The sequence below is a fragment of the Microtus pennsylvanicus genome, chromosome 8, assembly GCF_037038515.1.
Source record: "Microtus pennsylvanicus isolate mMicPen1 chromosome 8, mMicPen1.hap1, whole genome shotgun sequence".
Taxonomy (NCBI): Eukaryota; Metazoa; Chordata; class Mammalia; order Rodentia; family Cricetidae; genus Microtus; species Microtus pennsylvanicus.
Window position 1 is genome coordinate 31,181,828 of NC_134586.1, and position 22,921 is coordinate 31,204,748.

Consider the following 22,921-nt stretch of genomic DNA (forward strand, 5'->3'; position numbering starts at 1 on the left):
GACAGGGTCCAGTTTCACAGTTCTGGAACTCAGGCTGACTTCAAACTACAAAGTAATCCTCCTCCTTCTGACTCTCATGTATTGGGGTTACAGGTGTGAGGCATCACTCCAGATCTTTTGCCTGATTTCTTCAAATATTATTTAATGGATTCCCTAATAAAACTGAATTATGTATTTTTATAATTTTCACGTGAAATTCCTCCATTTATAAATACAAGTGCTGATTGTCTTAGAGTATTTGAAACTTTGGAACCAAATCAATAACTGTATTGCTGTTTTAATCTACTATCACACACCTGAAACACCTGAATCTGCTGATAAATAACTACCACCGGTGGCCCTGCTGCCCCACAGTCAGCACTATGCTGCTCAGGCTGTGGCCGGGCAGGATTTATATATAGTCCTGCTGACAACACCTCTAAAAGTAGTTTTTAACTAAGTCTCTATCAATAAAGACTCAGAAGTCGGAGGTGAAAACCTGATAGCTCAGAGGGGTCAAGAAGCAACCAACTGACCCTCATTTTGGTTAGAGATTCAGCAAGAGTTTCTCCATTCATCCCAGATTAGAAAGACAAGGAATCCCTTAAGTCCCTCCCTACTCCTTCCTGTGCATTTCTGTCTGGCTTCCTGGGTCTTCCATACTCTCTGTGGCTAATTCTTATCAACTAGTTGCTGACTCCACCCCCTGAACCAAGGTTGATTTTTATTAACACACTCTAAAGGTTTCACAAGTGTGATCAAATATCCTACAACAGTAAGTAAGCCCAGGCAGCCAGGGCTTTGTCTGTGTGTCACTGTATATAATTTAATTTAAAATAAAACATAACTCCTACCACATTAGTTTCTCTGTTTGACAAGAACTGTTACCCTTTGCTGGCAGCTTCTAAGTAATGCCATCAACATTGTCAGGAATGCAAAGTTCTTCCCTTGTTACCATATGAAATCACAGAGGGAACCATCTTTGATAATCATCTAGAGCAGTGGTTCTCACCCTTCCTAATGCTGTGATCCTTTAATACCGTTCCTCACATTGTGGTGACCCCAACCATAAAATTATTTCATTGCTACTTCATAACTAATTCTGCTATTGTTATGAATCATAATATAAATACCTGATATGCAGGATATCTGATGTGACACCCCCAAAGGGGTCAAGACCCACAGGTTGAGGAGCACTGATCTAGATCCTCCTGCCTCTGGTTTCTAAGTGCTGGGATAGAATTACAGGCATGTATCATCACCCCCAGTATCTCCAGATTTACAGAAAGAAATGGGTGTTGAAACATAATTATTATAGAACTCCAAATAGATATGACCAGAGTAGAAGCTCTCCACAATATATTATAGTCAGGATATCAAAAATAAAAAGGAAGGGCATCAACTGAAAGGCAATGGCAAAATGTAAGAATTAACCCAGACTTTGCCTCAAATCTTGTGTTAATTTTGTCGATAAATGACTGTTAGGTTTGGGGGACTTAAGAAGTCTTGTGTAGGGATGTGTTTAATAAATCCACCAACAGTTGTGTGCTACTGAATATGGTATATTAGAATAATGAGTGGTAGGTTTAACCCAGATCCAGGTAGAAGGGGGAGAGGTTGGAGTCACACACTCACGCAGAGATTAACCATGCCTTCTGGTGTTGTAGTGATTGCTCCTCCCACAGTGGTATCTAGAGAACTAACCTAACTTTACTATTGGTATCTGAGTAACAGGATTACTGATTTTGAAGGCCACATTTAAGGAGATTCTTGCATAGTGTAAGCATTCACTTGTGTCTAAATTTGTGAAACTTTCAGATTATCCATTGTAGTGATATTTTATTTGTATTTTAACAAATAAAGCTTGTCTGAAGGTCAGAGTTCAAAGTTAAGCCACTAGAGACTAAGGAGCGGTGGCATACACCTTTAATTCCCAGGACTCGGGAAACAGAGGCAACACAGATCTCTGTGAGTTCAAGTACACCCTTGGCTACACAAGATCGATCCAGAAACAGATCCAGTGGTGGTGACTCACACTTTTAATCCCAGTGTTTGGAAGTCACACACCTTTAATCCCAGCACTAGGAAAGTGGAGACAGGAGTGATATGGCTGGGCAAAGAGAGGAATATAAAGGGGAAGAGACAGGAACTCACTGGAGTGTGGAGTCAGGATTCGTGGGAAACAGAATCTCACCCTTTTGGTCTGAAGATTTGGTAGAAATAAAAAGTCTTTCTAGTGGTTGAGTGCTTTGCTTTTCTGATCTTCAGCTTGAACCCCAAAATCTGTCTCTGGGTTTTTATTATTCATGCTACAATCCATAATTTAAGTAGAGTTTCTGTCTTCCCCACACATGTAAAAGCGCTTAGGCTCCAGACACAGGGGATGCTAAAGCTTGTCATCTTAGAACTCAACGTGAGTGTTGTGAAAAGAAAAGGTAACATTTTGGAGTTCTTCTGATTCTTATGTGAAATTTTTAAATATTTACATCTTTTCCCACAGAATAATGCCTTAAAAATGAACTGTCTGATTCAAGGAATGCATATAGATTTTGAGATAAGTGAAACATTCTTTGACTTAAAGGACAAAAGCTCTCAGCTGGGCAGTGGTGATGGCCTATATCTCTAATCCTAGCACTTAGGAGGCAGAGACAGGCAGAGATATTGAGGCCAGCCTGGTCTACAGAACAAGTTCCAGAACAGTCAGGAATTCAAAGAAAAACCTTGTCTCAAACCACAAAAAAATAAAACAAACAAAAACTATCTCTGTCAGTGACACATCAAAGAAACTATTCCTGATGAAGGCCGATGGAACTTGTTCAATAAAAAAAAAATAAAAAGATGTGTTTTCTCTTCATGATAATGCAGTGTTTATGTCCTGCTAAAAGAGTACTCTGTTGAAAAAAAATGAACTTACCATTTAAAGGTTTACTGCAGTATTAAAACTCAGTGAGTCCTCAGAATATTGGAATTCTCACAGGAAAGAATGTATCATTTCCTGGCAAGATTCATTCTGTCTGTACACCTGAACTTTTGTCTGTGTGTGCATGTGTTTCTGTTATCCTATATGCCACTTCAGAATCAAATTTGTATAACAATAGGGTAGCTGTAATAGTGAATACCTTTAATCCCAGGACTCTGAAGACAGAAACAAGGGGATCTCTGAGTCTGAGGCTAACCCCATCTACATAGAAAGTCCCAGGTTAAAACAGTGTTGACGAATGAAATTCGAATGAATCATGATTTTTTTTTAATGAGCTGAGATTTTAATGGCCTACTGTTATATTAAAACACTTTTATTTTTACTTTGGAAATAATAAAGATACTTTTTTAAATTTGGCTTAAAAATATTACAATTTTAAATATATATATACACACACACACACAGAGCCATTTATTCTCCCCCTCTTAATCCCCTTCTCTAAATAGCCTGGGTTGTTCTTTGAAGGTTTTACCATAGTTAAGTTCATAATAGAAGTGTGAGAACCTTGTCTCAAAGGGCTTTTTTCTTGAAGAGTTTATCAGTCTTAGAGGAGATATGCTTTAATGTCCAGATGCTTTCCTGGTAGTTTTGAGTAAGTTGTCTGTCTCTTTTGTTTTGGTTTTTGTTGGGGATTTGAATTTGGTTCTGTTTTGGTTTATGGTAATTTAAAAACTCTTTTAAAAGATTTATTTTTATCTTCTATGTATAACTGTTTTTGCCTGACTGTATGCTCACCTTGTATGTATGCCTGGTACCCATGGAGACTAGAAGGAAGCATTGAATACCCTGGAACTGGAGATACAGATAGTTGTGAGACACCTGACATGTCCATTTACATCAGCATAGGCATGAGACTTGGGGTTCCTGGAATATGGCTTAAGTTCTATTACCAGCTATTTGTAAGGCCTTTTATTCTATATCCACTATACCAACCCCCACCTCCCCCCAACACAATACTCTTATTCTAAAAGGGAACTGTGTCTTATGTGTTGAAGGAGTAAGTGTAGATAGGGGCATTTTCCTGAGATACATCAGAACTGAGAGTATTTGGGGTGGTTAAGGTGAAACTGGACATCATGGTAAGGGTTTAGGGTTCAGATCCAATGAGAAGGTGGCTTCTCAGATAAAAGACTGGTTGCCTGTGAGTGGGCAGTGCCAAAATAAGCAAATATAGTGGGGATAATGGATAATAATAATTCTTCACTATGATAAAGGGACTTTCCAATATAAAAAGAAAAAGTTTGGTGGACCTTGAAGTAAGATTTTTTAAGTATTTAAAATTATCTCAATGATTTTAATATCTAAAATTGTAATATTTAGTATTTAAAATAATAGAATAAAATTATGGGTATAGTTTAAGATATAGCTTGTAGATGAAAGTTTCTGTTCTGCCTGGTCCCACAGCCCTTTATTCCCAAGTAAACACACAGAGGTGTATAATGCACAAGCTAATTACTAACTAGCTTTTATAATTTAAATTAACCCATAATTCTCATTTATGTTTAGCCACATGACTTGGTACCTTTTCTCAGTAAGGCATTCTCATCTACTTCCTCTGCATCTGGCTGACAACTATGTCTCTGCCTTTCCTCTTCTCAGTCTGGTCACCCCACCTATACTTCATGCCTGGCTACTGGCCAATCACCATTTTATTAAACCAATACAAGCGACAAATTTTTTCAGTGTACCAGAGCATTATCTTACAGCAATAGCTTAAAATTAATAGATATATTCATAAATAAATGGGCCACGTATTATGTTGTGCCCCTTAAAAGGGCTGCCAAGTGTTGGTAAGCTTTTAAAAGAAATGTGGTTTATAAGACAATCATAGAAGTTGAAGGAAGAACTGATTTTTAAATCTTTTAAAGTCAGATATTATAAGTATATAAGACAACTTCTAACTAGGCATGTTGTGGACAGAAATTACTTTAAGTGAATGGTAGAGGTTTTAAAGAACAGATAAGGAGAACTTAGAGCTATATGCTATCAGGTTATGCTTGATAAGGTTGGGCTACAATTCCACCTGAGGGCTGCATGATAGCCAAAGCAAAAGGTTACTTAAGGCACCTCAGTCTTGAATCCATGGCTGTCCTGGGCTTTTACATAATTTGTATTTGTTTCTGGTGGAAGAATGAGTTGCTATTGTTGTTGCTACTATTACCTTTATAGTATATGAGCAAAAAAAAATTGAACCATTATATTTTCTTAAAGGAAGGTGGCTAAATAAGGGGACTCAAGTTTGTTTTTAGAAATCTTTATAGTCTCTATTAATGGTCATATATTGCAGAATTAAATATAAAAGTTTAACCTTCAATTATGTAGGCAATCAGTAATTTATTGAATGCCTAGTATATGCGTTAAAGAAAATTATTCTTATCATTCTCACAGCAGTGACTCAGAGTAGATATGATCCCTTTGTACTGATGAAGAAACTGAAACTCAGATTTAAAAGCTGGTCCAAGGTCACAGAACTAACAGTAGCCCTGTAAGACAGCAGTTGTTTCTGCTCCAGTTTCTCCAACCCACTGCCTGCATTGCTGTGGGCCTGTATTGGGTGAAGGTTGGAGAGATAATATTTTGACTGCAACTGAATCTTGCTCCCCACACTGGAAAAGAATGTGAAGTGTAGAAAACTTAAAAAAAAAAAAAATAGGGCCAGTGAGATGAGTGAGGTGTTTGCCACCAAGTCTGACAACATGAATTTGATTCCTGAAACCCATATAGTGAAAGGAAAGAACAGCTTCTCACAAACTGCGCAGGCACACATATGCACACACATACACACTAAATAAATATGAAAATTAAATAGTCTGCCTTCCTGTAATCCAAAAAACAATGGTAAGGTAATTATTTCTATGTCCTCAATATTTGCCCATTTTCTCAAGTCTCCCAACTTGTATGGGAAAGCGCCTGTAATACAAGTGCACAAATGAGGCAGTGTACAATTAGCAGAATCACAGTTTTAGACCAGAGTTCTTAATACTTCATGTTGCACAGCAGTCTGCATATTTAAAAAAATTAAGTCTACATATGTTTTTATTAAATCTTCTACAGGGTACTTCTTTTTCTTCCTCTCAGCTGAAGCAGGGATGTGGGTGGAGGGTTAAAACCCTGAGGATTTAGGGTGTCTGGCAACGTTACCCTAGAGATTGCACACCACAGCTGTAGATATGCACATTTCCCATCGGCATTTGCTCTGAGCACAAAGGTTCTTGTAGAAACAGCTAGGCTGCAGAAGTCAGAGAAGCTGCCATGGTCTTCTGAATATGCACTCGAAGGAGAGACTGCTAAGTGGGTAACGGACATGACGACGAGGTGCTTTGTAATCTCCTCATACAAGTCAAAGAGAAGAGTGAGTTTCCAAACATGAATGCATGTGGAAAGCTGTCAGCACGTGTTCTTCTGTTGTGTTTGTCTGGATTCTGTGTTCTTGAGTCAGAGAATCTTCTCTAGATTGCAGTTGTTCCCACAGTGACACCTGGAATCTTGAAATGTAGTTCATTGTCATTCATCACTTAACAATGTATTATTTTCTGAGAAATTATATTCTCTTTGTTATAATTATAAAGTTGTTTCAGTTCTGAAATGTGAATTTTATTTTCTGTGGAGTAATAATGAAGATTCTTGATGTATTCTAAAAAATTTTTAAATTATATTCATTAAAATTACAAATGGATTTTAGACAATGAAAAACCTACATTTTCTTTGTCTTCTGTCATCTGTTACCCTGAGCACATTTCCTATCCTCAAAGCTTTATCTTTGATCATAGTAATAGTCAAGATTTAGGCCTATAGAACAATTATGTTCACTGTACATAAAACCCACATATTAGAATCCAGGAACTAGCATGGAGCTATATCCTTAACTCATAAAATTCTATATGTAGTAATATTACTAGGGTGTATTAGGATTGCAAAGACATACACATGCAAACTCATTTTCTGTAGACAATTGTGAATATAAATGTGTTTTTCAACTTAAAAATACTTAATGTTCTAAAAACTCTGTGATAAGCCACCCTCCTTGTCACTGATACCCATGTGCTTCCTTGAATTACTAGCAAAGCTGTTGTACCTCAAAAACCCTTCTCACCATATTAAACCTACAGGGTGAGGCTGTAGGATCTTGTGTCTTACAGCAATTAAGCATCCATTTACATGCATGGAATAGTGTTAGTGAAAATGAATCTACATATGTAAAAACTTGGATTTTTCTGGGGGGGGAGTATTATTTTTATTAGGTTGGGTTTTGAGATGGATCTTTTGTAGCCCAAGTTGGCCTCAAACTCTGTGTATAGCTTAAGGTGACCTTGAATTTATAATCATTTTGCCTCTGTGTCCTGAGTTCTGGAATATAGGTTTGTGCTACCAGACCCAGAAAACTTGAATAATTTCTTGTAAGGTTGTTTTAAAATCTTATTCTTTGATGTCCGTGGAGCTCAAGAGGCCTTTCACTATGGAGAGACTCATTAAGTGCCATCGTGGTTATGTCTGCTCTTTAGAAAATAAGTGCACTAGTAAAATGCAAGAGACTTTGATTTTATATAACAACGAAGATTTTTTTAATTTTATTTTTTTTATTTTTTATTTATTTATTTTGGTTTTTCGAGACAGGGTTTCTCTGTGGTTTTGGATCCTGTCCTGGAACTAGCTCTTGTAGACCAGGCTGGTCTCGAACTCACAGAGTTAAAACCTGTCTCTGCCTCCCGAGTGCTGGGATTAAAGACATGCGCCACCACCACCCGGCCGACGAAGATGTTTTAACTCAAATTAGAAGATAGAAAACAAGGGAGATGTGCATGTGTGAGTGCAGGCGCAAGAGCAGAGCAGAGGTCACTGGGACCAGAGTTCCAGGGAGTTGTAGCCATCAGTCCAAGAAGAGTGTGGATTCTTCATTGCTGAGCTATCTCTCCAGCCCCAAGAGGTAAATCTTTATGAAAGACTCAGTTTCTATCAAAGTACCTGATATTTTGTTATTCATGATAAAAGATTCCAGTTGTCGTGTTACATGCTTTTAATCCCAGAAGAGGCATGGTCTAGTGAGTTTCAGGCCAGCTGGGGCTACATATGAGATATTTTTTCAAAAATAAGCAAAAAGGGGGAGAAAATATGAGAATTTCCACAAAGGGAACTCAGGGAGTTCCTAAGGGCTGTGGTAGTTGGGCTTTGAAGGCTACAGTAGCTTTGGATGTGTAGAGGCAGAAGATACCATGTGAACATTACAGTGACCAAATAATCACTTGTGTTGAGCTGTTGTCATGATTTGTTCTGAGAACAATGAAGGAAAAATGAAAGTAGCAGGGTGGTTACCGCTCCATAGAATAAGCAAGTTAAGATGAAGCATCTCCCTGAGGAGTTGGTATCAACTGAGATAGGGCCACAGTAAGGGAGTATCAAAAGCAATTAGATAGCATGTTAAAAATTAAGCAAGTAATTCACTTTTCCTAATCCTTAAGTTTTTTTATCTTTAAAAATGAAACCAATAAATGTGGATATTGGATGGATCTTCTTTCTATTTTCATGATTTACATGTGTGTTTGGACACACACATACATATATTTAGATGTATGTACATACTACATATGAGAGGAAAAACACTATTTGTATTTCTGGATCTTGTTTATTTTACTGAATATGATGTTTTTCAGCTCCATCCATTTTTCTGCAATTGTTATTTTTTATGGCCAAATAAAATTCCATTGTGTGTGTGCACTACATTTTTTTATCCATTCATCCATGGATGAACATTTAAGCTGTTTCCATTTTTTTTTCTAAAGTCTATTTACTAGTAGTCTGGTGTTTGGGTGTCATGGGGTATGGGTGTAAGTAAGTATGTTGGTGTATGTGTGCCCCTGCATCATGTGTGGAGGTCAGAAAACAAGTTTCAGGAGGCAGTCTTCTACTTAGGTCCTTAGGCTTGCACAGCAAGTGCTTTTACCCACTAGATAAAATCTCACCATCTCTGGTTCCATTTCTTAGCTATTATGAATAATGTAGCAATAAATATGGATACCTGTTTGGATGTGGATATCTGTCTCTGTTTGATTAACATCCTGTGGCTGTGTTCCCAGGAGTAGCATAGTTATGTTAGTTTTAGTTTTAGTCTTTGAGGACTCTCCGCTGAGTTCTGTACTCTGCACCAGCTTTCATCTCTACCAGCAGTATAACATATCCTCTTTCTTCACAGCCTCACCAGCATTTGTCAACTGTCATTTGTCTTGGTGGTGGCAAGTATAAGTAGAAGTTATAAGGCAATGCTTAGAATGAAGAGGCCTGTCTTTATCCCAAAGAATTCATAGTATATAACAGTATAATGAGGCTTGTGAGTGTTTTCATTTTTATTTTCACTCCTGTGGTATCTACATTGTTGTTTTGAATATGACTACTTTCGTCTTCATGCTTTGACTTAATTCTCTGCTCAGAATACTTCACAAAATACATAGAGAATCATTTTCTCATCCCTCAAATTTTTCCATAACAAATCACAGAGGGAGGTAAAATTTTATTTTATAAAAATATTTGGTGTCTTCCTTAACCTCATCCTTCTAGAATTCTCCACTGGTCATTAAGTTCACATTACAAGAAGACTGATTTAATTGAGGATTTTTCTTATATAAGAAGCTTCAAACATGAGGAAGACAGAGCTTCCTAAGTATTGTCTCCTCACCAGTAAGGCTGGGACGTGTGTGTGTGTGTGTACCATTATGCTTCTAATCAAGTATAATTTGCATTAAATTTACATTGATCTTGAGACCAGGGATAACTAAAGAGGGAGTAAATCTCTTAGAAAATAGGTTATAGGGAAATTACTTTTTTTTTTGCTTTTTGGTTTTTGGTTTTTCGAGACAGGGTTTCTCTGTGGCTTTGGAGCCTGTCCTGGAACTAGCTCTGTAGACCAGGCTGGTCTCGAACTCACAGAGATCCGCCTGCCTCTGCCTCCCGAGTGCTGGGATTAAAGGCGTGCGCCACCATCGCCCGGCGGGAAATTACTTTTTAAGACAGTTTTTTGAGCCAGGTGTGGTGGCATGCTTTTACTCCCAGCTCTAGGGAAGTTGACACAAGTTGATCTCTGTGAGTTTGAGGCCAGCCTGGTCTACATAAAAGAGTTCCAGGTCAGTCAAGAGGGCTACATTTTGAGCCCTGACTCAAAAGAACAAACACCCCAGTCTTTTTTTTTTTTTAAATATTTATTTATTTATTTGTTTGTTTATTTATTATGTATACAATGTTCTGTCTGTGTGTATCCTTGCAGGCCAGGAGAGGGCACCAGACCTCATTACAAATGGTTGTGAGCCACCATGTGGTTGCTGGGAATTGAACTCAGGACCTTTGGAAGAGCAGGCAATGCTCTTAACCACTGAGCCACCTCTCCAGCCCCAACCCCCCAGTCTTTAGAAATATAATTTCCATGCCATCGGATTTACCAATTAGAAGTGTGTGACTGTGGCTCTCAGTATAGTCACAGAATTAGTAATCATCGCCACTCAGCTACACAGTATTTTCATCACCTCGAAAGAAATTCCATAGTCCTTAGCCATCAGTGCCCAATTTTTGTTTCCTCTTGCCCTACACAACTGCTAATCTTTTCTGATTATATATCTGTTTCTCTATATTTGGATGATCTACCCTCCCTTTTTGAAGTAATTGTGAATGCTCATTAACTAGGATGAGTGTGGAGAACAGCTTAGGGGTGGGTCAGCTGCTCCAAGTTCATGAAATAAAGCCAGGTTTAGCTGAGCGTGGTATTCTTGCCAGTAATCCAAGCCCTCAGGAAACTGAAACAGGAGGACTGCAAATTTGAGGCCAGCTTGCACTACGTAGTTTCATGCTGGCATGAGCTACAGTGTGAGACCCTCTCTGGGGAGGGGGGCATGGTACAGCTAAGACAGGTTGGAGACAATTAATTGAATGGCAGAAAAAGTAAAGATACTGATAGAGTTGAAGTTCTTAGTTCTCACTCTGATGTACAGTAGGTGTGGTTTTTATTCAGCCACTAAACCTTCAAAGTAGTAGCTAACATTTACTGAGACTGTGCTATGTATAAGATCCTATACAAGCACCAACCCCGTGTTTTGTGGAAAAAGATGTGAAGAGCTGTGTCCATAAAAGGGTTTGTAATTGCCTGAATCTTGTCAGTCATAGCTGGTTATGAGTTGCAAGGTTGACAATGCCTAAAGTAGGATCCTGCCTTGTGTTTATAAATTCTATATGTGTTCTACAAGTGTAGGTTCAGCCAATTCAGACCAGAAATATTCAAAGGGAAAAAATTTTAGGAAACGTGCAAGTATCTTTTTATTATTATTCCCTAAGCAATACAGTATAACAGTTTCTTACATAGAAAATTGTGTTATATCAAATGGGAGAATGTGTGTGGGTGTTGTGGAATATTATTTTAACTAGGCAAAGATGTGTTTTACTTGTTAATGCTGTGGAATATTACTTTAACTATGTAAAAAATGTGTTACATTTGTTAGCGCTGCATTTGTTTTATTATGCAAAGATGTGTTACATTTATTTCATCTTGCCTGCCTAAGGCACCTGATAAAAAGCTGAATGGTCAGGAGCTAGGCAGGAAAGGCATAGCTGAGGCTGGTGGGCAGAGAGAATAAGGAGGAGGAGGAGAAATCTATGCTAGAGAGAAGAGAACAAGGGAGAAAGAAAGGGAGATGTGGGGCCAGCCAGGTAACTACCAGCCAGCTAGATGGAGTAGGACATACAGAAGGAAAGAAAGGTAAAAAGCCCCGAGACAAAACGTGGATAAAGTAAAACAAGTTATAAGTTATAACAGCTAGCAAGAAATGAGCTTAAAATAGAGTGTTCATAACTAGTAGTAAGTCTCTGTTCATGATTTGGGAGCTGGTTGGTGTAGACAGTTGTTTCTGTCTCACCTGGTCCCACAGCCATTCAATGTAGGAGGTCCTTCTCTTCATGTGTTGCTTTCATTGGTTAATGAATAAACTGCCTTGGCCTAGTTGATAGGGCAGAACTTAGGTAGGAGTGGAAGACAGAACTGAATGCTGGGAGGAAGAAAGACAGAGTAGGAGAGACGCCATGGATCCGCTGGAGACAGACCTTGGGAATTTTACCTGGTAAGCCACTGCCATGTGGTGATACACAGATTAATAGAAATGTGTTAAATTAAGATGTAAGAATTAGCCAATCAGAAACTAGAGCTAATGGGCCAAGCAGTGATTTAATTAATACAGTTTCTGTGTGGTTATTTCAGGGCTAAGCTAGCCAGGCAGCTGGGACAAACAAGCAGGGCTTCCTTTGCAACAATTCAGTCCCAAAGAAACACACAGAGGCTTCTGACAGTTATAAACTGCTTGGCCTATTAGCTCAGGCTTGTTATTAACTAGCTCTTACAACTTAAATTAACCCATAATTCTTGTCCATGTTAGCTACGTGGCTTGGTACATTTTCTCAGTGCACCATTTTCATCTTACTTCCTCTGCGTTTGTGTGGCAACTACAGACTGAGCCTTTCCTCTTCCCATAATTCTCCTAGTCTGGTCACCCCACCTATATTTCCTGCATGGTTACTGGCCAATCAGCATTTTATTCAAGCAGTACAAGTACAAATCTATACAGGGTACAAAAGCATTATCCTACTTGTGGCCCAAAAGAAAAAAACCTGCTTACATGTGGTTTCAGGGAAAATCCTATACTATGTCCATATGTGCACATGTTAATGTAGGTATAAAAGTTTGTATACATGTGGGCATACAAGGCTGGCTGGAAGTCAGCCTTGGGTGTTGTTTCTCAGGAATTGTCTACCTTGGTTGTTTGGGTGTGTCCATGTTTGTTTGTTTTTTATTACATTCATTTACTCTAAGTATGTTTGCTTGCATGTACATGCCGTGGCATATATGTGGAATTCAGAGGACAACTTGCAGGATTCAATTCTCGCCTAACACCATGTGGTTCTGGGTATTATTATTCAAGTCATCAGGCTTGGTGGCAAACATCTTTACCCACTGAGCCATCTCAATGGTCTCTCTTTGATTTTTGAGACTAGAGCCTCTTTCTGGGATCTGAGACCTCACCAAATAGGCTCTCCTGCCTGGCCATTGAGCCCTAGGATTCATCTGTTTCTACCTCTCCAATGCTGGTATTAAAAATGCATGCTGCCACACCTGGCGTTTTATATGGGTACTGGAAAATATACTCAGGCCCTCATACCTACATGAACAGCTCTTGGTTAATTGAGCTATCTTCCCCTGTTTTCTATACTGTTTTATATAAGGGACTTAAACATTTGCAGATTTTGAAGTCCAAGGAGACTGAATACTAGCCCTGATCCCCTTGGATACTGAAGGATGACTCTGTTTAATGTATTGGTGATAACAGCAGCTGATAGTACATGTGTCTCTGTTCAGCAAGGAATACAGGATCCCTGTTTGATAATAAAAAAAACAGTTATCAACAGTTCCAAAAGTCATATCACCAGTGACAATAGAAATACAGTACTAATTCAGTTCTCCTATTCTCTTTATTGCCACCACAACTGTAGCTGGAAAGATACTAGATTCTGAGAGGAATGGGATAAGAGGTTAAGATTGTAAGATATATGAGAGCTTAAGATACCATTCTAAAAGTGTGATGAATTCTAAGGTTGGTGATTTCAGAGGAGAGGTAGAACAGTGCCCTGTGTTCACAGGGTCAAAGGTGCATCCCATGTGATTAATCTGTAAGGCCCGGAAGCGTTGTGCTTGGAAGCACAGTCACATAGAGCTTATCCAAGTGTGCACTGGAAACTATTTTTGTTAAGTCAAAGGAAAGACAGGCTCAGTAAGATGATGCAGTCACAGTGGGGAGAAGAGGTAAGTACTAGAAGACAAGGACTTGCCAGACTTATGAAGAGGTCATTTTTTTTTCGAGTTCTCATATTTGTACTCTTGTTTAAATTGAAAGTGTAATTTTGTTTCTGTAGTAAATTCGATCCTGTACTAAAAACGAGTATCTTTAAGTATATCAGGGGTATTTTAAAATTTGTGTGTTTCATTTTCTTATCTTGATAGGATGTAAAGTCATTTTAATAGACATCATTAACATCTCACATATACAGAATCTTGGGTAAGTGCTTAAAACTGTAGGACAGTATTATACAAAGACATGGGAAGATTTCATGAACCAGGGTGCAACAGATTTGTCCTTGCTATTTCCTGGCAGCCCTATCACTTTCTATGTCTTTACAAAATCCTGACTCTTCCAGCTTCTGCAGAAAAAAAAGGCTCTTTTTCCTTTGTCATTGTTCAGAAGTTGCTTGATCTTCAGTTTTCTGTTGCTTCCAGCTTTAGAGTTTTGTTTTTGTTTTTACCTTCTTCTTCATCACCAGAAATTGGTTGCAGGATTAGTATTTCATGTTGTGTTCTGTGGGGCAGGAGTAGGTGCCAAATACAGACTTTTGTTACTTTTTGTTTGATTTGAGTAATTGCAGCCTGTCATGGTGGGGAAGTACGGCAGTGACAGGCTGGCTCCATGGCAATACAAGTGTTTGGTAGCTGCTTGTATCACTTCAGCCTGAAAGTAAATTTTTTTCAGCATTTATGCTTTTATTATTTTATTGGTTTTGGTGTTAGGAGTCTAACCTAGGGCCTCATTCATGCTAGGCAAATACTCTATTATTGAGCCCAACGTTCTTTATTTAACACATAATTTAAATACGCATGAGGTACTTAGGATAAACTTTGTTAATGATTGTTGTACACTGCTTCTTCCAGTAGTTGAGCTGAGAGCTCCTAGAAGCTAGGAGACCATGTCTGGGAATATAAGATGAACAGACTTACCAGGAAAAGAGTTCTTAAAGGAAGTTCTTAAAGGAAGACCAGACCCACTTTTATTCATCTGTCCTGTGCTGGTTTTCTTTTGACACCAAGTACAAAGGCCACTGTGCTGCATCCATTGCTGCTGGCTTGAAGCTATCAGATGGTAGAACTGCTGCTCTTTGACAGAGTTTAGCTGTCAGAGATACTGGCATGTGCACTGGCACAAGAAAGTCCAGGACTTTGAACTCTAATTCTGATCAACTTCCAGTTTCTACATGGAACCCTCTGTGAATGGTCTAGGAGAGGAGTTCTGAGATAGAAGAATGGAATAGGAAAAATAACTGATATTGAGCCAATTCTCTCATGAGACATTTGATCATGTGAAGATCAAGGCAGGAAGTCTTAGAGATAACAGAGACCTGACTTCACTTTTACTCTACTCAGCTTCCCAGAAGTAGCAGAACTGAGAAAAAAAAAAAAAGACATCCCACCTGAGAAGCATTAGTTGAGAGAAAGCAAACAACTGTTCATTTTGCATATGTACATTTGCATGTAAAATATAGAGAATAGTAATAGTATTCTTAATCTAGGTAGGTCCTCCTCCTGTTTAAATAGTGTTTAAAATCAAAGGATCTAAAATTGCAGAATAGTTTTCTAAATCCTTCCTTTGAACAACTCATCAACACAGCAGTGGACCTGTTGAGTGTGAAGGGAAACTAAAATGTGGGGGAGGATTCTTTAGCTGTTACTACATAGTCCATTGCTGTTGCCCCCAATGAGTTCAACCTTGTGCTGACCATCTTCTGTTAAAAACCCAGATTAAGATGAACAGTGGTAGCATATGCCTTTAATCTAGGACTTGGGAGGCAGAAGCAGGTGGATCTCTGTGAGTTTAAGGCCAGCCTTGTCTACAGAGCAAGTTCCAGGACACCCAGAATTGTTACACAAAGAAATCCTATCTTGAGAAACAAAAAAACAGATTAAACTCTTGACATATGAAACCCTATGCAAAGAGGCATATGGGCTGTCTGTCACTCAGACTGTTTCCCAATATCAGGTAAGAGTACCAAAAATCACAGGCCCACTGGTTCCTTTATTGAATAAGGGAATCTAGTTGCTAAACCCTAATTGTGCAGCAAGCCCTTTTTTACTTTATAGACATAAATAAGAATCATCTATGAAGGATGCTTTTCTACCTTTTAAAAAACCTTTGTTAAAAGTTTCTTACATACTCATCTACATACATATTTCTTCATTTAAGTTGTTGATGAATTCTCTAGCACTTTTTTTTAACAGCTAATGAAAAATTATTGTGAAAACTGGTGTTGTCAGAAAAAATCCAAAGTGTTCCATTATAGTGACCTTAGTTTATATCAATCCATAGTTCAACTACCTTTCTTCCTAGTCTTCATTATTTTTGTTTTTGAATCCTATTTCTTTTTTTTGGGCTTTTTTTCGAGACAGGGTTTCTCCGTAGCTTTTTGGTTCCTGTCCTGGAACTAGCTCTTGTAGACCAGGTTGGCCTCGTACTCACAGAGATCGGCCTGTCTCTGCCTCCCGAGTGCTGGGATTAAAGGCATGCGCCACCACCGCCCGGTGTGAATCCTATTTCTTATTGAGTTTTTTGAATGCACATAAACTTGTTTTCATTTTGTTTGAAAAAAGTCTTTGTAGTCCAGACTGACCTCATGTGTGGAGAGATTGTCTTAGTTAGGATTTTACTGCTGTGGATAAATGTCGTGACCACAGCAAATCTCATTTAATTGGGCTGGCTTACAGGTTCAAAGGCTTAGTCCATTATCATCATGCCAGGAAGTATGGCAGCATGCAAGCAGACATGGTGCTGGAGAAGTAGCTGAAAGTTCTACATTTGGATCCAAAGGCTGCAGGAAGAGAGCGTGACACTGGGCTTGGCTTGAGCTTCTGAAACTTCAAAGCCCATCCCCTATGACACACTTCCTCCAACAAGGCTACAACACCTCCAATAATGCCACTCCCTGAGTCTGTGGGAGCCATTTTCATTCAAACCATCACAGTGATCTACTTGCCCCAGCCTACCAAGTGTTGAAGTTAACCTGTGCTACCATCACACATAACTTTATAAGTTATCTTAAAGTCTTTTTTGGAAGTAAAGTAGGATATGAATTAATAACTGCCAGTTATTAAGACAGAATTATGCAGTAATATGCAAAGTTACATCATAATATTAAAAAACGACTCTGGGCCTCAGGATTTATAGTCATGAAGTGCATGAGCAGAGATGTACTTTTTGAAACACAGTTTTAAAATTAAGGAACCAGCTATGAAGGCCATAACTCCCTAGCTCTGAAGAAAGAAGAAACACAGTCCTGAAGCTTACACGTTTTCTCTCCTACCCTGAAGTGAGTGGGTCGTACACCACCTGGTTCTAAGCTTTTGAATAACAGTAGGCTATTGTTAAGTGGTCACTAAGTTTGTATGTCCCACATAGGAGTTTTTAGTCTATGTTTATTGAAATTATAGTTTCTGCCAGGCGATGGTGGTGCACGCCTTTAATCCCAGCACTCGGGAGGCAGAGGCAGGTGGATCTCTGTGAGTTCGAGACCAGCCTGGTCTACAGAGCTAGTTCCAGGACAGGCTCCAAAGCCACAGAAAACCCCTGTCTCAAAAAACCAAAAAGAAAGAAAGAAAGAAAGAAAGAAAGAAAGAAAGAAAGAAAGAAAGAAAGAAAGAAAGAAAGAAAGAAAGGAAAGAAGTTATCATTGTTGTTTGGTTTATGGAGACAAGATCTTACTATGAAGCCTAGGTTGGCCTCAGACTCTGAAGTGCTAGTATTGGAGGTACGTGCCACCATGACCACCTCCAGGATCGTGTGTGTGTGTGTGTGTGTGTGTGTGTGTGTGTGTGTGTTTGGTTTTACTTTTGCTTTATGTGGACTCAGCTCTTACCTCTTACATATTTGTAGATATTTTGGACTAGGTAATTTAGAAACAACAAGAATTTTACTTCACGCAGTTTTGTAATCCAAGATCAAGGTACCAGCAAATTTAATTTTTGCTGAGGACCTGTCCCTGTTCTGATGGTGCCCAGAGCACCAAAGGTTTAGCAGTATGTGTGTGTATACTTGACTAAGGCAGAATATTGGGGTTGTTGATGTGTGTTTTTGCTCTTCTAGGAATTAAACCCAGGGTCCTGCACATGCCTGACAGGTGCTGAGCCACTGAGCCACACCATTGGGTGTGTAAGCTCTGTAATTTTTCCTTTCTGCTTTTTGTACTATAAATATTTTAAGCAAAAATAAATAGAGATTAACATAACAAATACCTAATAACCATGGCCAAGCTTTTTGTTATATTTGCTTGAGACAGAGTTTATTTTTATGTGCCACTCCTCGATCTGTTCCACTTCTTTAGAAGTAGTTTCTATTCTGAGTTTGGGAATTTTTTTCTCAACATACACTTGTTTATGTATTACTGGAGCCCATCTAAAACTGCCAACTTGGTTAAATTGAGAAGCACCCAGGAGATTAGCAAAGTACACCTCTAGGTATGTCTGGAAGTGTTACTAAGAGGATTGAAGAAGGCAGGGTGTCACATCCTAATTGTGGGCTGCACCACTCCATAGCTTGAAACCTGGGTAGAATATAAAAGGGAAGAAGGAGGAAGCTCTACCACAGGCATTCCCTCTACTTCCCACCCTCCAGGACAGAAACTCTGCCCCCACCCCAGCATGGTGGCATGTCCTACTGTGAGCCAAAATAAACCTTTCTCTCCTGAAGTTGCTTTGCCTGAGTGTTTTGTCACAGCAGTGTAAAGCTAACACAATTGCATACACAAATCATGTGTTGTTTAACAGTGATACATTCTAATAAATGGGAGTGTGTGTGCCTGCATGTCACAAACCTAGGTGGTTTAGCCTGAGCATATAATATGATTTATTGCCCGTAGGCTGTCTTGCCCTCCATAGGTGACTGAGATCAATACAATTGTAGTACAGTGATAAAAACATAGAAGATATTATTAAATACCAGATAAAAAATTTTGGGTTTTTTGTGTTTTAATATCATGCCTGTATTGGACACTTTATATGAAGAAGCTGGCAGGACTGACTAGAAGTAGCGCTAGGTAAGTCAGGGAATAAAGAGCCAGAAATTTCTGTACAGACCTGCTCTTTAAGGATGCCTGAAATTTTTCTTCATTATAGTCTAGCCTTAGCTTATTGAGTTATTTTACTTTGTAGACCTCTTAAACTCTTTTGTTGCTTGGTAATGACACTTAAAACACACATACAAGTTGTGTGTGGTTGCCCACTGTCTTTAATCCCAGCACTTGAGAGGCAGAGGCAAGAGGATCTCTGCAGCCTAGACTACATAGTGAGTTCCAGCAAGTAACATAGACAGACCCTGTATCCAAAAAAAATAAAATAAAATGCTGTTTTTGTGTTGGAGGTGATGGTTTTATTGTTGAGCTTTTTGGTGCTATTGTTGCTATTTTAAAAATCATTTTGTTAAAAACTAAAGATGTCGCGGACTGCACCAGATGAAGGTTTGCTACCAAGCATGGGAACATGAATTTAAGATGGAAGAAAAAAATCAGATAGTTTGTATTCTAACCTCCACATGAATGCCATGGAATTTGCCTCCAAACCCTACCCTCCAGTAAATCAGTCAATGTAAAAAAAATTTTTTAATCAAAAACCTAAACCGTAAGACACGAGCACAGTCTACTAGAGTCAGAGTCCCTAGTGTCTACAAGCACACATCCTATCCCACTAGAAGTGAAGCAAAGGTGAGCTACACGAATGGAGCTGCTGTTACCTCCTGTGACAGCAGTGCCTCCTGAAGGGCCTGCCTGGGGTATGTTTATCATTAATTTAAAAACATAGAGCTGAGTGTATAGAACTAGACATCTGTGGACACAGGAACCACAGCACACTGCTTCTACCAAGTGCTCTGTGCATCATTACATCATGTGTCTTGTTTCTTTGGTTGATTGCGCATTTTAGGTTTTGGGTTTGTTGTTGTTGTTGTTTGGTTTTTTGTTTTTTTTGGCTTGTTTTTTTTTTTGTGTTTGTTTGGTTTTGAGACAAGGTCTCACTCTGTAGCGCTGGCTGGACTACCACTTACTATTTAGACCAAATTGATGTAGAAGTTCGAGATCTGTTTGCTTTACCTTCACCTCCTAAGTTGGAATTAGAGGTATGCATTACCATGCCCAAAACTTTTGTTTGTTTTTACAATGTTGATCATTTTTTTGCACTGTTGAGGGCCTTAGGATTTACTAGGTAAGTACTGAGCCACATCTCTGATCCTTGTTTTTTCAAAGCAGAATCTCTAACCTGCCATAAAGCAACTATTTGAAAACTCTGAAAGATATGCTGTAAAGGTAATTTTGTTTTCCAGAAATGGTCTCCAGAACCCAGTCTAGGCTAGCAGACACATGGGACAGGAGGCTTACTTGGTTTTATCCTAATGCAGGTGGAGATTTGTCTTTTTCCCTGTTGGCTGGGGTATGACCTCACAGTTTTGAAATTGGCTACTTTTTAAAGAACTGATTAAAGGAAATGAAAGAAAAGAGAAAGAGGGTAAAGTGCTCTAGATCATCCAGTTCCTGGAAGGGTAGGGGGAGTGTGAGCAAAAGCTTTACCAGGTGGGAAAAATGAAGATTTGTATGAGGGCTAGGCTTTGTATCTCATGCCTTTAATCCCAGCACTAGGGACTCAGAGGCATACAGATCTCTCTGTGAGTTGGAAGACAGGACTTCGTAGTAAGACTGTCTCCAAAATAGAAAGAAAGAGAGAGAGAGATTTGCATAAAAGTTTTGCAAGTGGACAGGCTGCCTTTGATGGAGGAGAGGGTGTCATTTCTTATAGTGTCAGCACTGAATTTATCACCTCACCCATCCCCAGAAGTGGGCATCACTCTGAGTAGAGAGAAGCCTTGTATTCTAGCCGAAGGAAGAAGAGAATACAGAAAGACCTTGTTTCTCTGTTTTCTCTTTCTTATACTAAGAAATTCACACAATTCTGAAGTAACAATAGATTGAAGTCCTGCAGGAACCTGAAACTCTTGAGGGCAGAAATCATCTCTGATTAGTGGAAAGGGGTCCTAAAAGGTTGGAATGTTTGCTTCCTCTGTTCAGCTGCGTGGCTCCAAACATAGTCACTGTTTAGAAATTACATGACTGAGAGAAGAGTATGAGTTCCCAATCTTCTGACTAGATAAAGAGGACCCCAGTTGCTGAAGAGATTAGACTGGTAGGAGACTTGAAGTAAACTCCTTAAATTTTTTCACTAACCATTCAACTTGCCTGAGTGTCCATATGCTGTGCATGCACAATCTGGCCCCAAACAGGCTGAGAAACAAAGTGTGGCTTAGGCTATGGCTAGGTCCCAGACTGGTAATAGGGCTTGGTGTCCATGTGGAGCAGATCTGCTTAGCATTGCAAAGACTTTGACACTTGCTCATGTTGGAACAGTCTACGGAGGCTGGCCGGAAACTAAACTGAGGAAAACTAGATTGGCTCCGCTGATTGTTATCCTTTATATGCACTTAGCAGTACCTAGATTTTTACAGCAATAATCGAAATATGTAGGGTACGATAAAAAGTGAGCAGACATTAGAAAGAGTAGTAAAATTATCAGTTCATATGGAGGAGAGGGAACTAAAATAACACTGATGTTAGCCTTGCCCAAAGAAACCTAGAAACATCAAATGTCTTAACATCCCCAGAACTAGAAAGGTAAGTCAGTACACAGTTAGAGACGACAACACTCCTCTCTCCATGATTTCTAGAACCCAGCAGGCAGGAAGTAAGCAAAGATCCAGAAAAGCTGAGCATCTGTTCTGAACTTGATTCTAGAAAATGTTAAGCAACAGAATACATATTACTCTGAATGTTTGTAAAACATGCATCAAGGTGTGGGCCCTGTCATGGGTCATAAACTAGAGGTATAAAAGCAATATAGAATCTGTTCTCCAGCTGAAACAAATTAGGGAATAATTTGAGCTGAAAATCATAGTATGTCATGTCAAAATTTGCTAGAGAACCAGACATAGTAGGAAACACCTTTAATCCCAGCATTTGGGAGGCAGAGACACGTGGATTGCTGTGAGTTCAAGGCCAGCCTGGTTTACATAGAGAGTTCCAGTATAACCAGGGCTACATGGTGAGACTCTGCCCTTAAAAATAAAATAAAATTGGTAGATGCAGGGCTCAATAAGTAAACTCCTTACAGAGAACTAGCCCAAGGACCTGAGTTGGGATCCCCAGTACCCATATAAAAAGCCAGTTACAGTTTTTTTTTTCCGTTTATTTATTTATTAAAGATTTCTGTCTCTTCCCTGCCACCGCCTCCCATTTCCCTCCCCCTCCCCCAATCAAGTTCCCCTCCCTTGTCAGCCCATAGAGCTATCAGGGTTCCCTGCCCCGTGGGAAGTCCAAGGACCACCCACCTCCATCCAGGTCTAGCAAGGTGAGCATCCAAACTGCCTAGGCTCCCCCAAAGCCAGTACGTGCAGTAGGATCAAAAACCCATTGCCATTGTTCTTGAGTTCTCAGTAGTCCTCATTGTCCGCCATGTTCAGCGAGTCCGGTTCTATCCCAGGTGTTTACAGACCCAGGCCAGCTGGCCTTAGTGAGTTCCCGATAGAACATCCCCTTTCTCTCAGTGTGTGGGTGCACCCCTCGCGGTCCTGAGTTCCATGCCCGTACTCTCTCTCCTTCTGCTCCTGATTTGGACCTTGAGATTTCTGTCCAGTGCTCCAAAGTGGGAGCTTCATCGCCTGATGAAGGTTGATATTCAGGAGGATGCCTATATGTTTTTCTTTGGGTTCTCCTTATTTAGCTTCACTAGGATCACTAATTATAGGCTCAATGTCCTTTGTTTATGGCGAGAAACCAAATATGAGTGAGTACATCCCATGTTCCTCTTTTTGGGTCTGGCTTACCTCACTCAGGATAGTGTTTTCTATTTCCATCCATTTGTATGCAAAATTCAAGAAGTCCTTGTTTTTTACTGCTGAGTAGTACTCTAATATGTATATATTCCATGCCAGTTACAGTTCTAAGGAAGAAAAGACAATAGGATCCCTGGAGCTTGTTGATCAGCCAGCCTAACCAAGTCTGAGCTCCCAGTTTGACAAAAGACACTTAAAGGCAGAAAACATTTGAGGAAGATAACCAGCGTATTTGTGTGACCTCCACACACAAAATGCA

At 39.3% G+C, this 22,921-nt stretch overlaps 1 protein-coding gene across 4 annotated transcripts in view; it reads left to right on the forward strand.

Annotated features, from left to right (window-relative positions):
- The window catches only part of Tmcc1 (transmembrane and coiled-coil domain family 1), a 196,685-nt gene that overhangs the window by 115,957 nt on the left and 57,807 nt on the right, over window positions 1–22,921 (forward strand). The gene's annotated exons all lie outside the window — the stretch shown is intronic.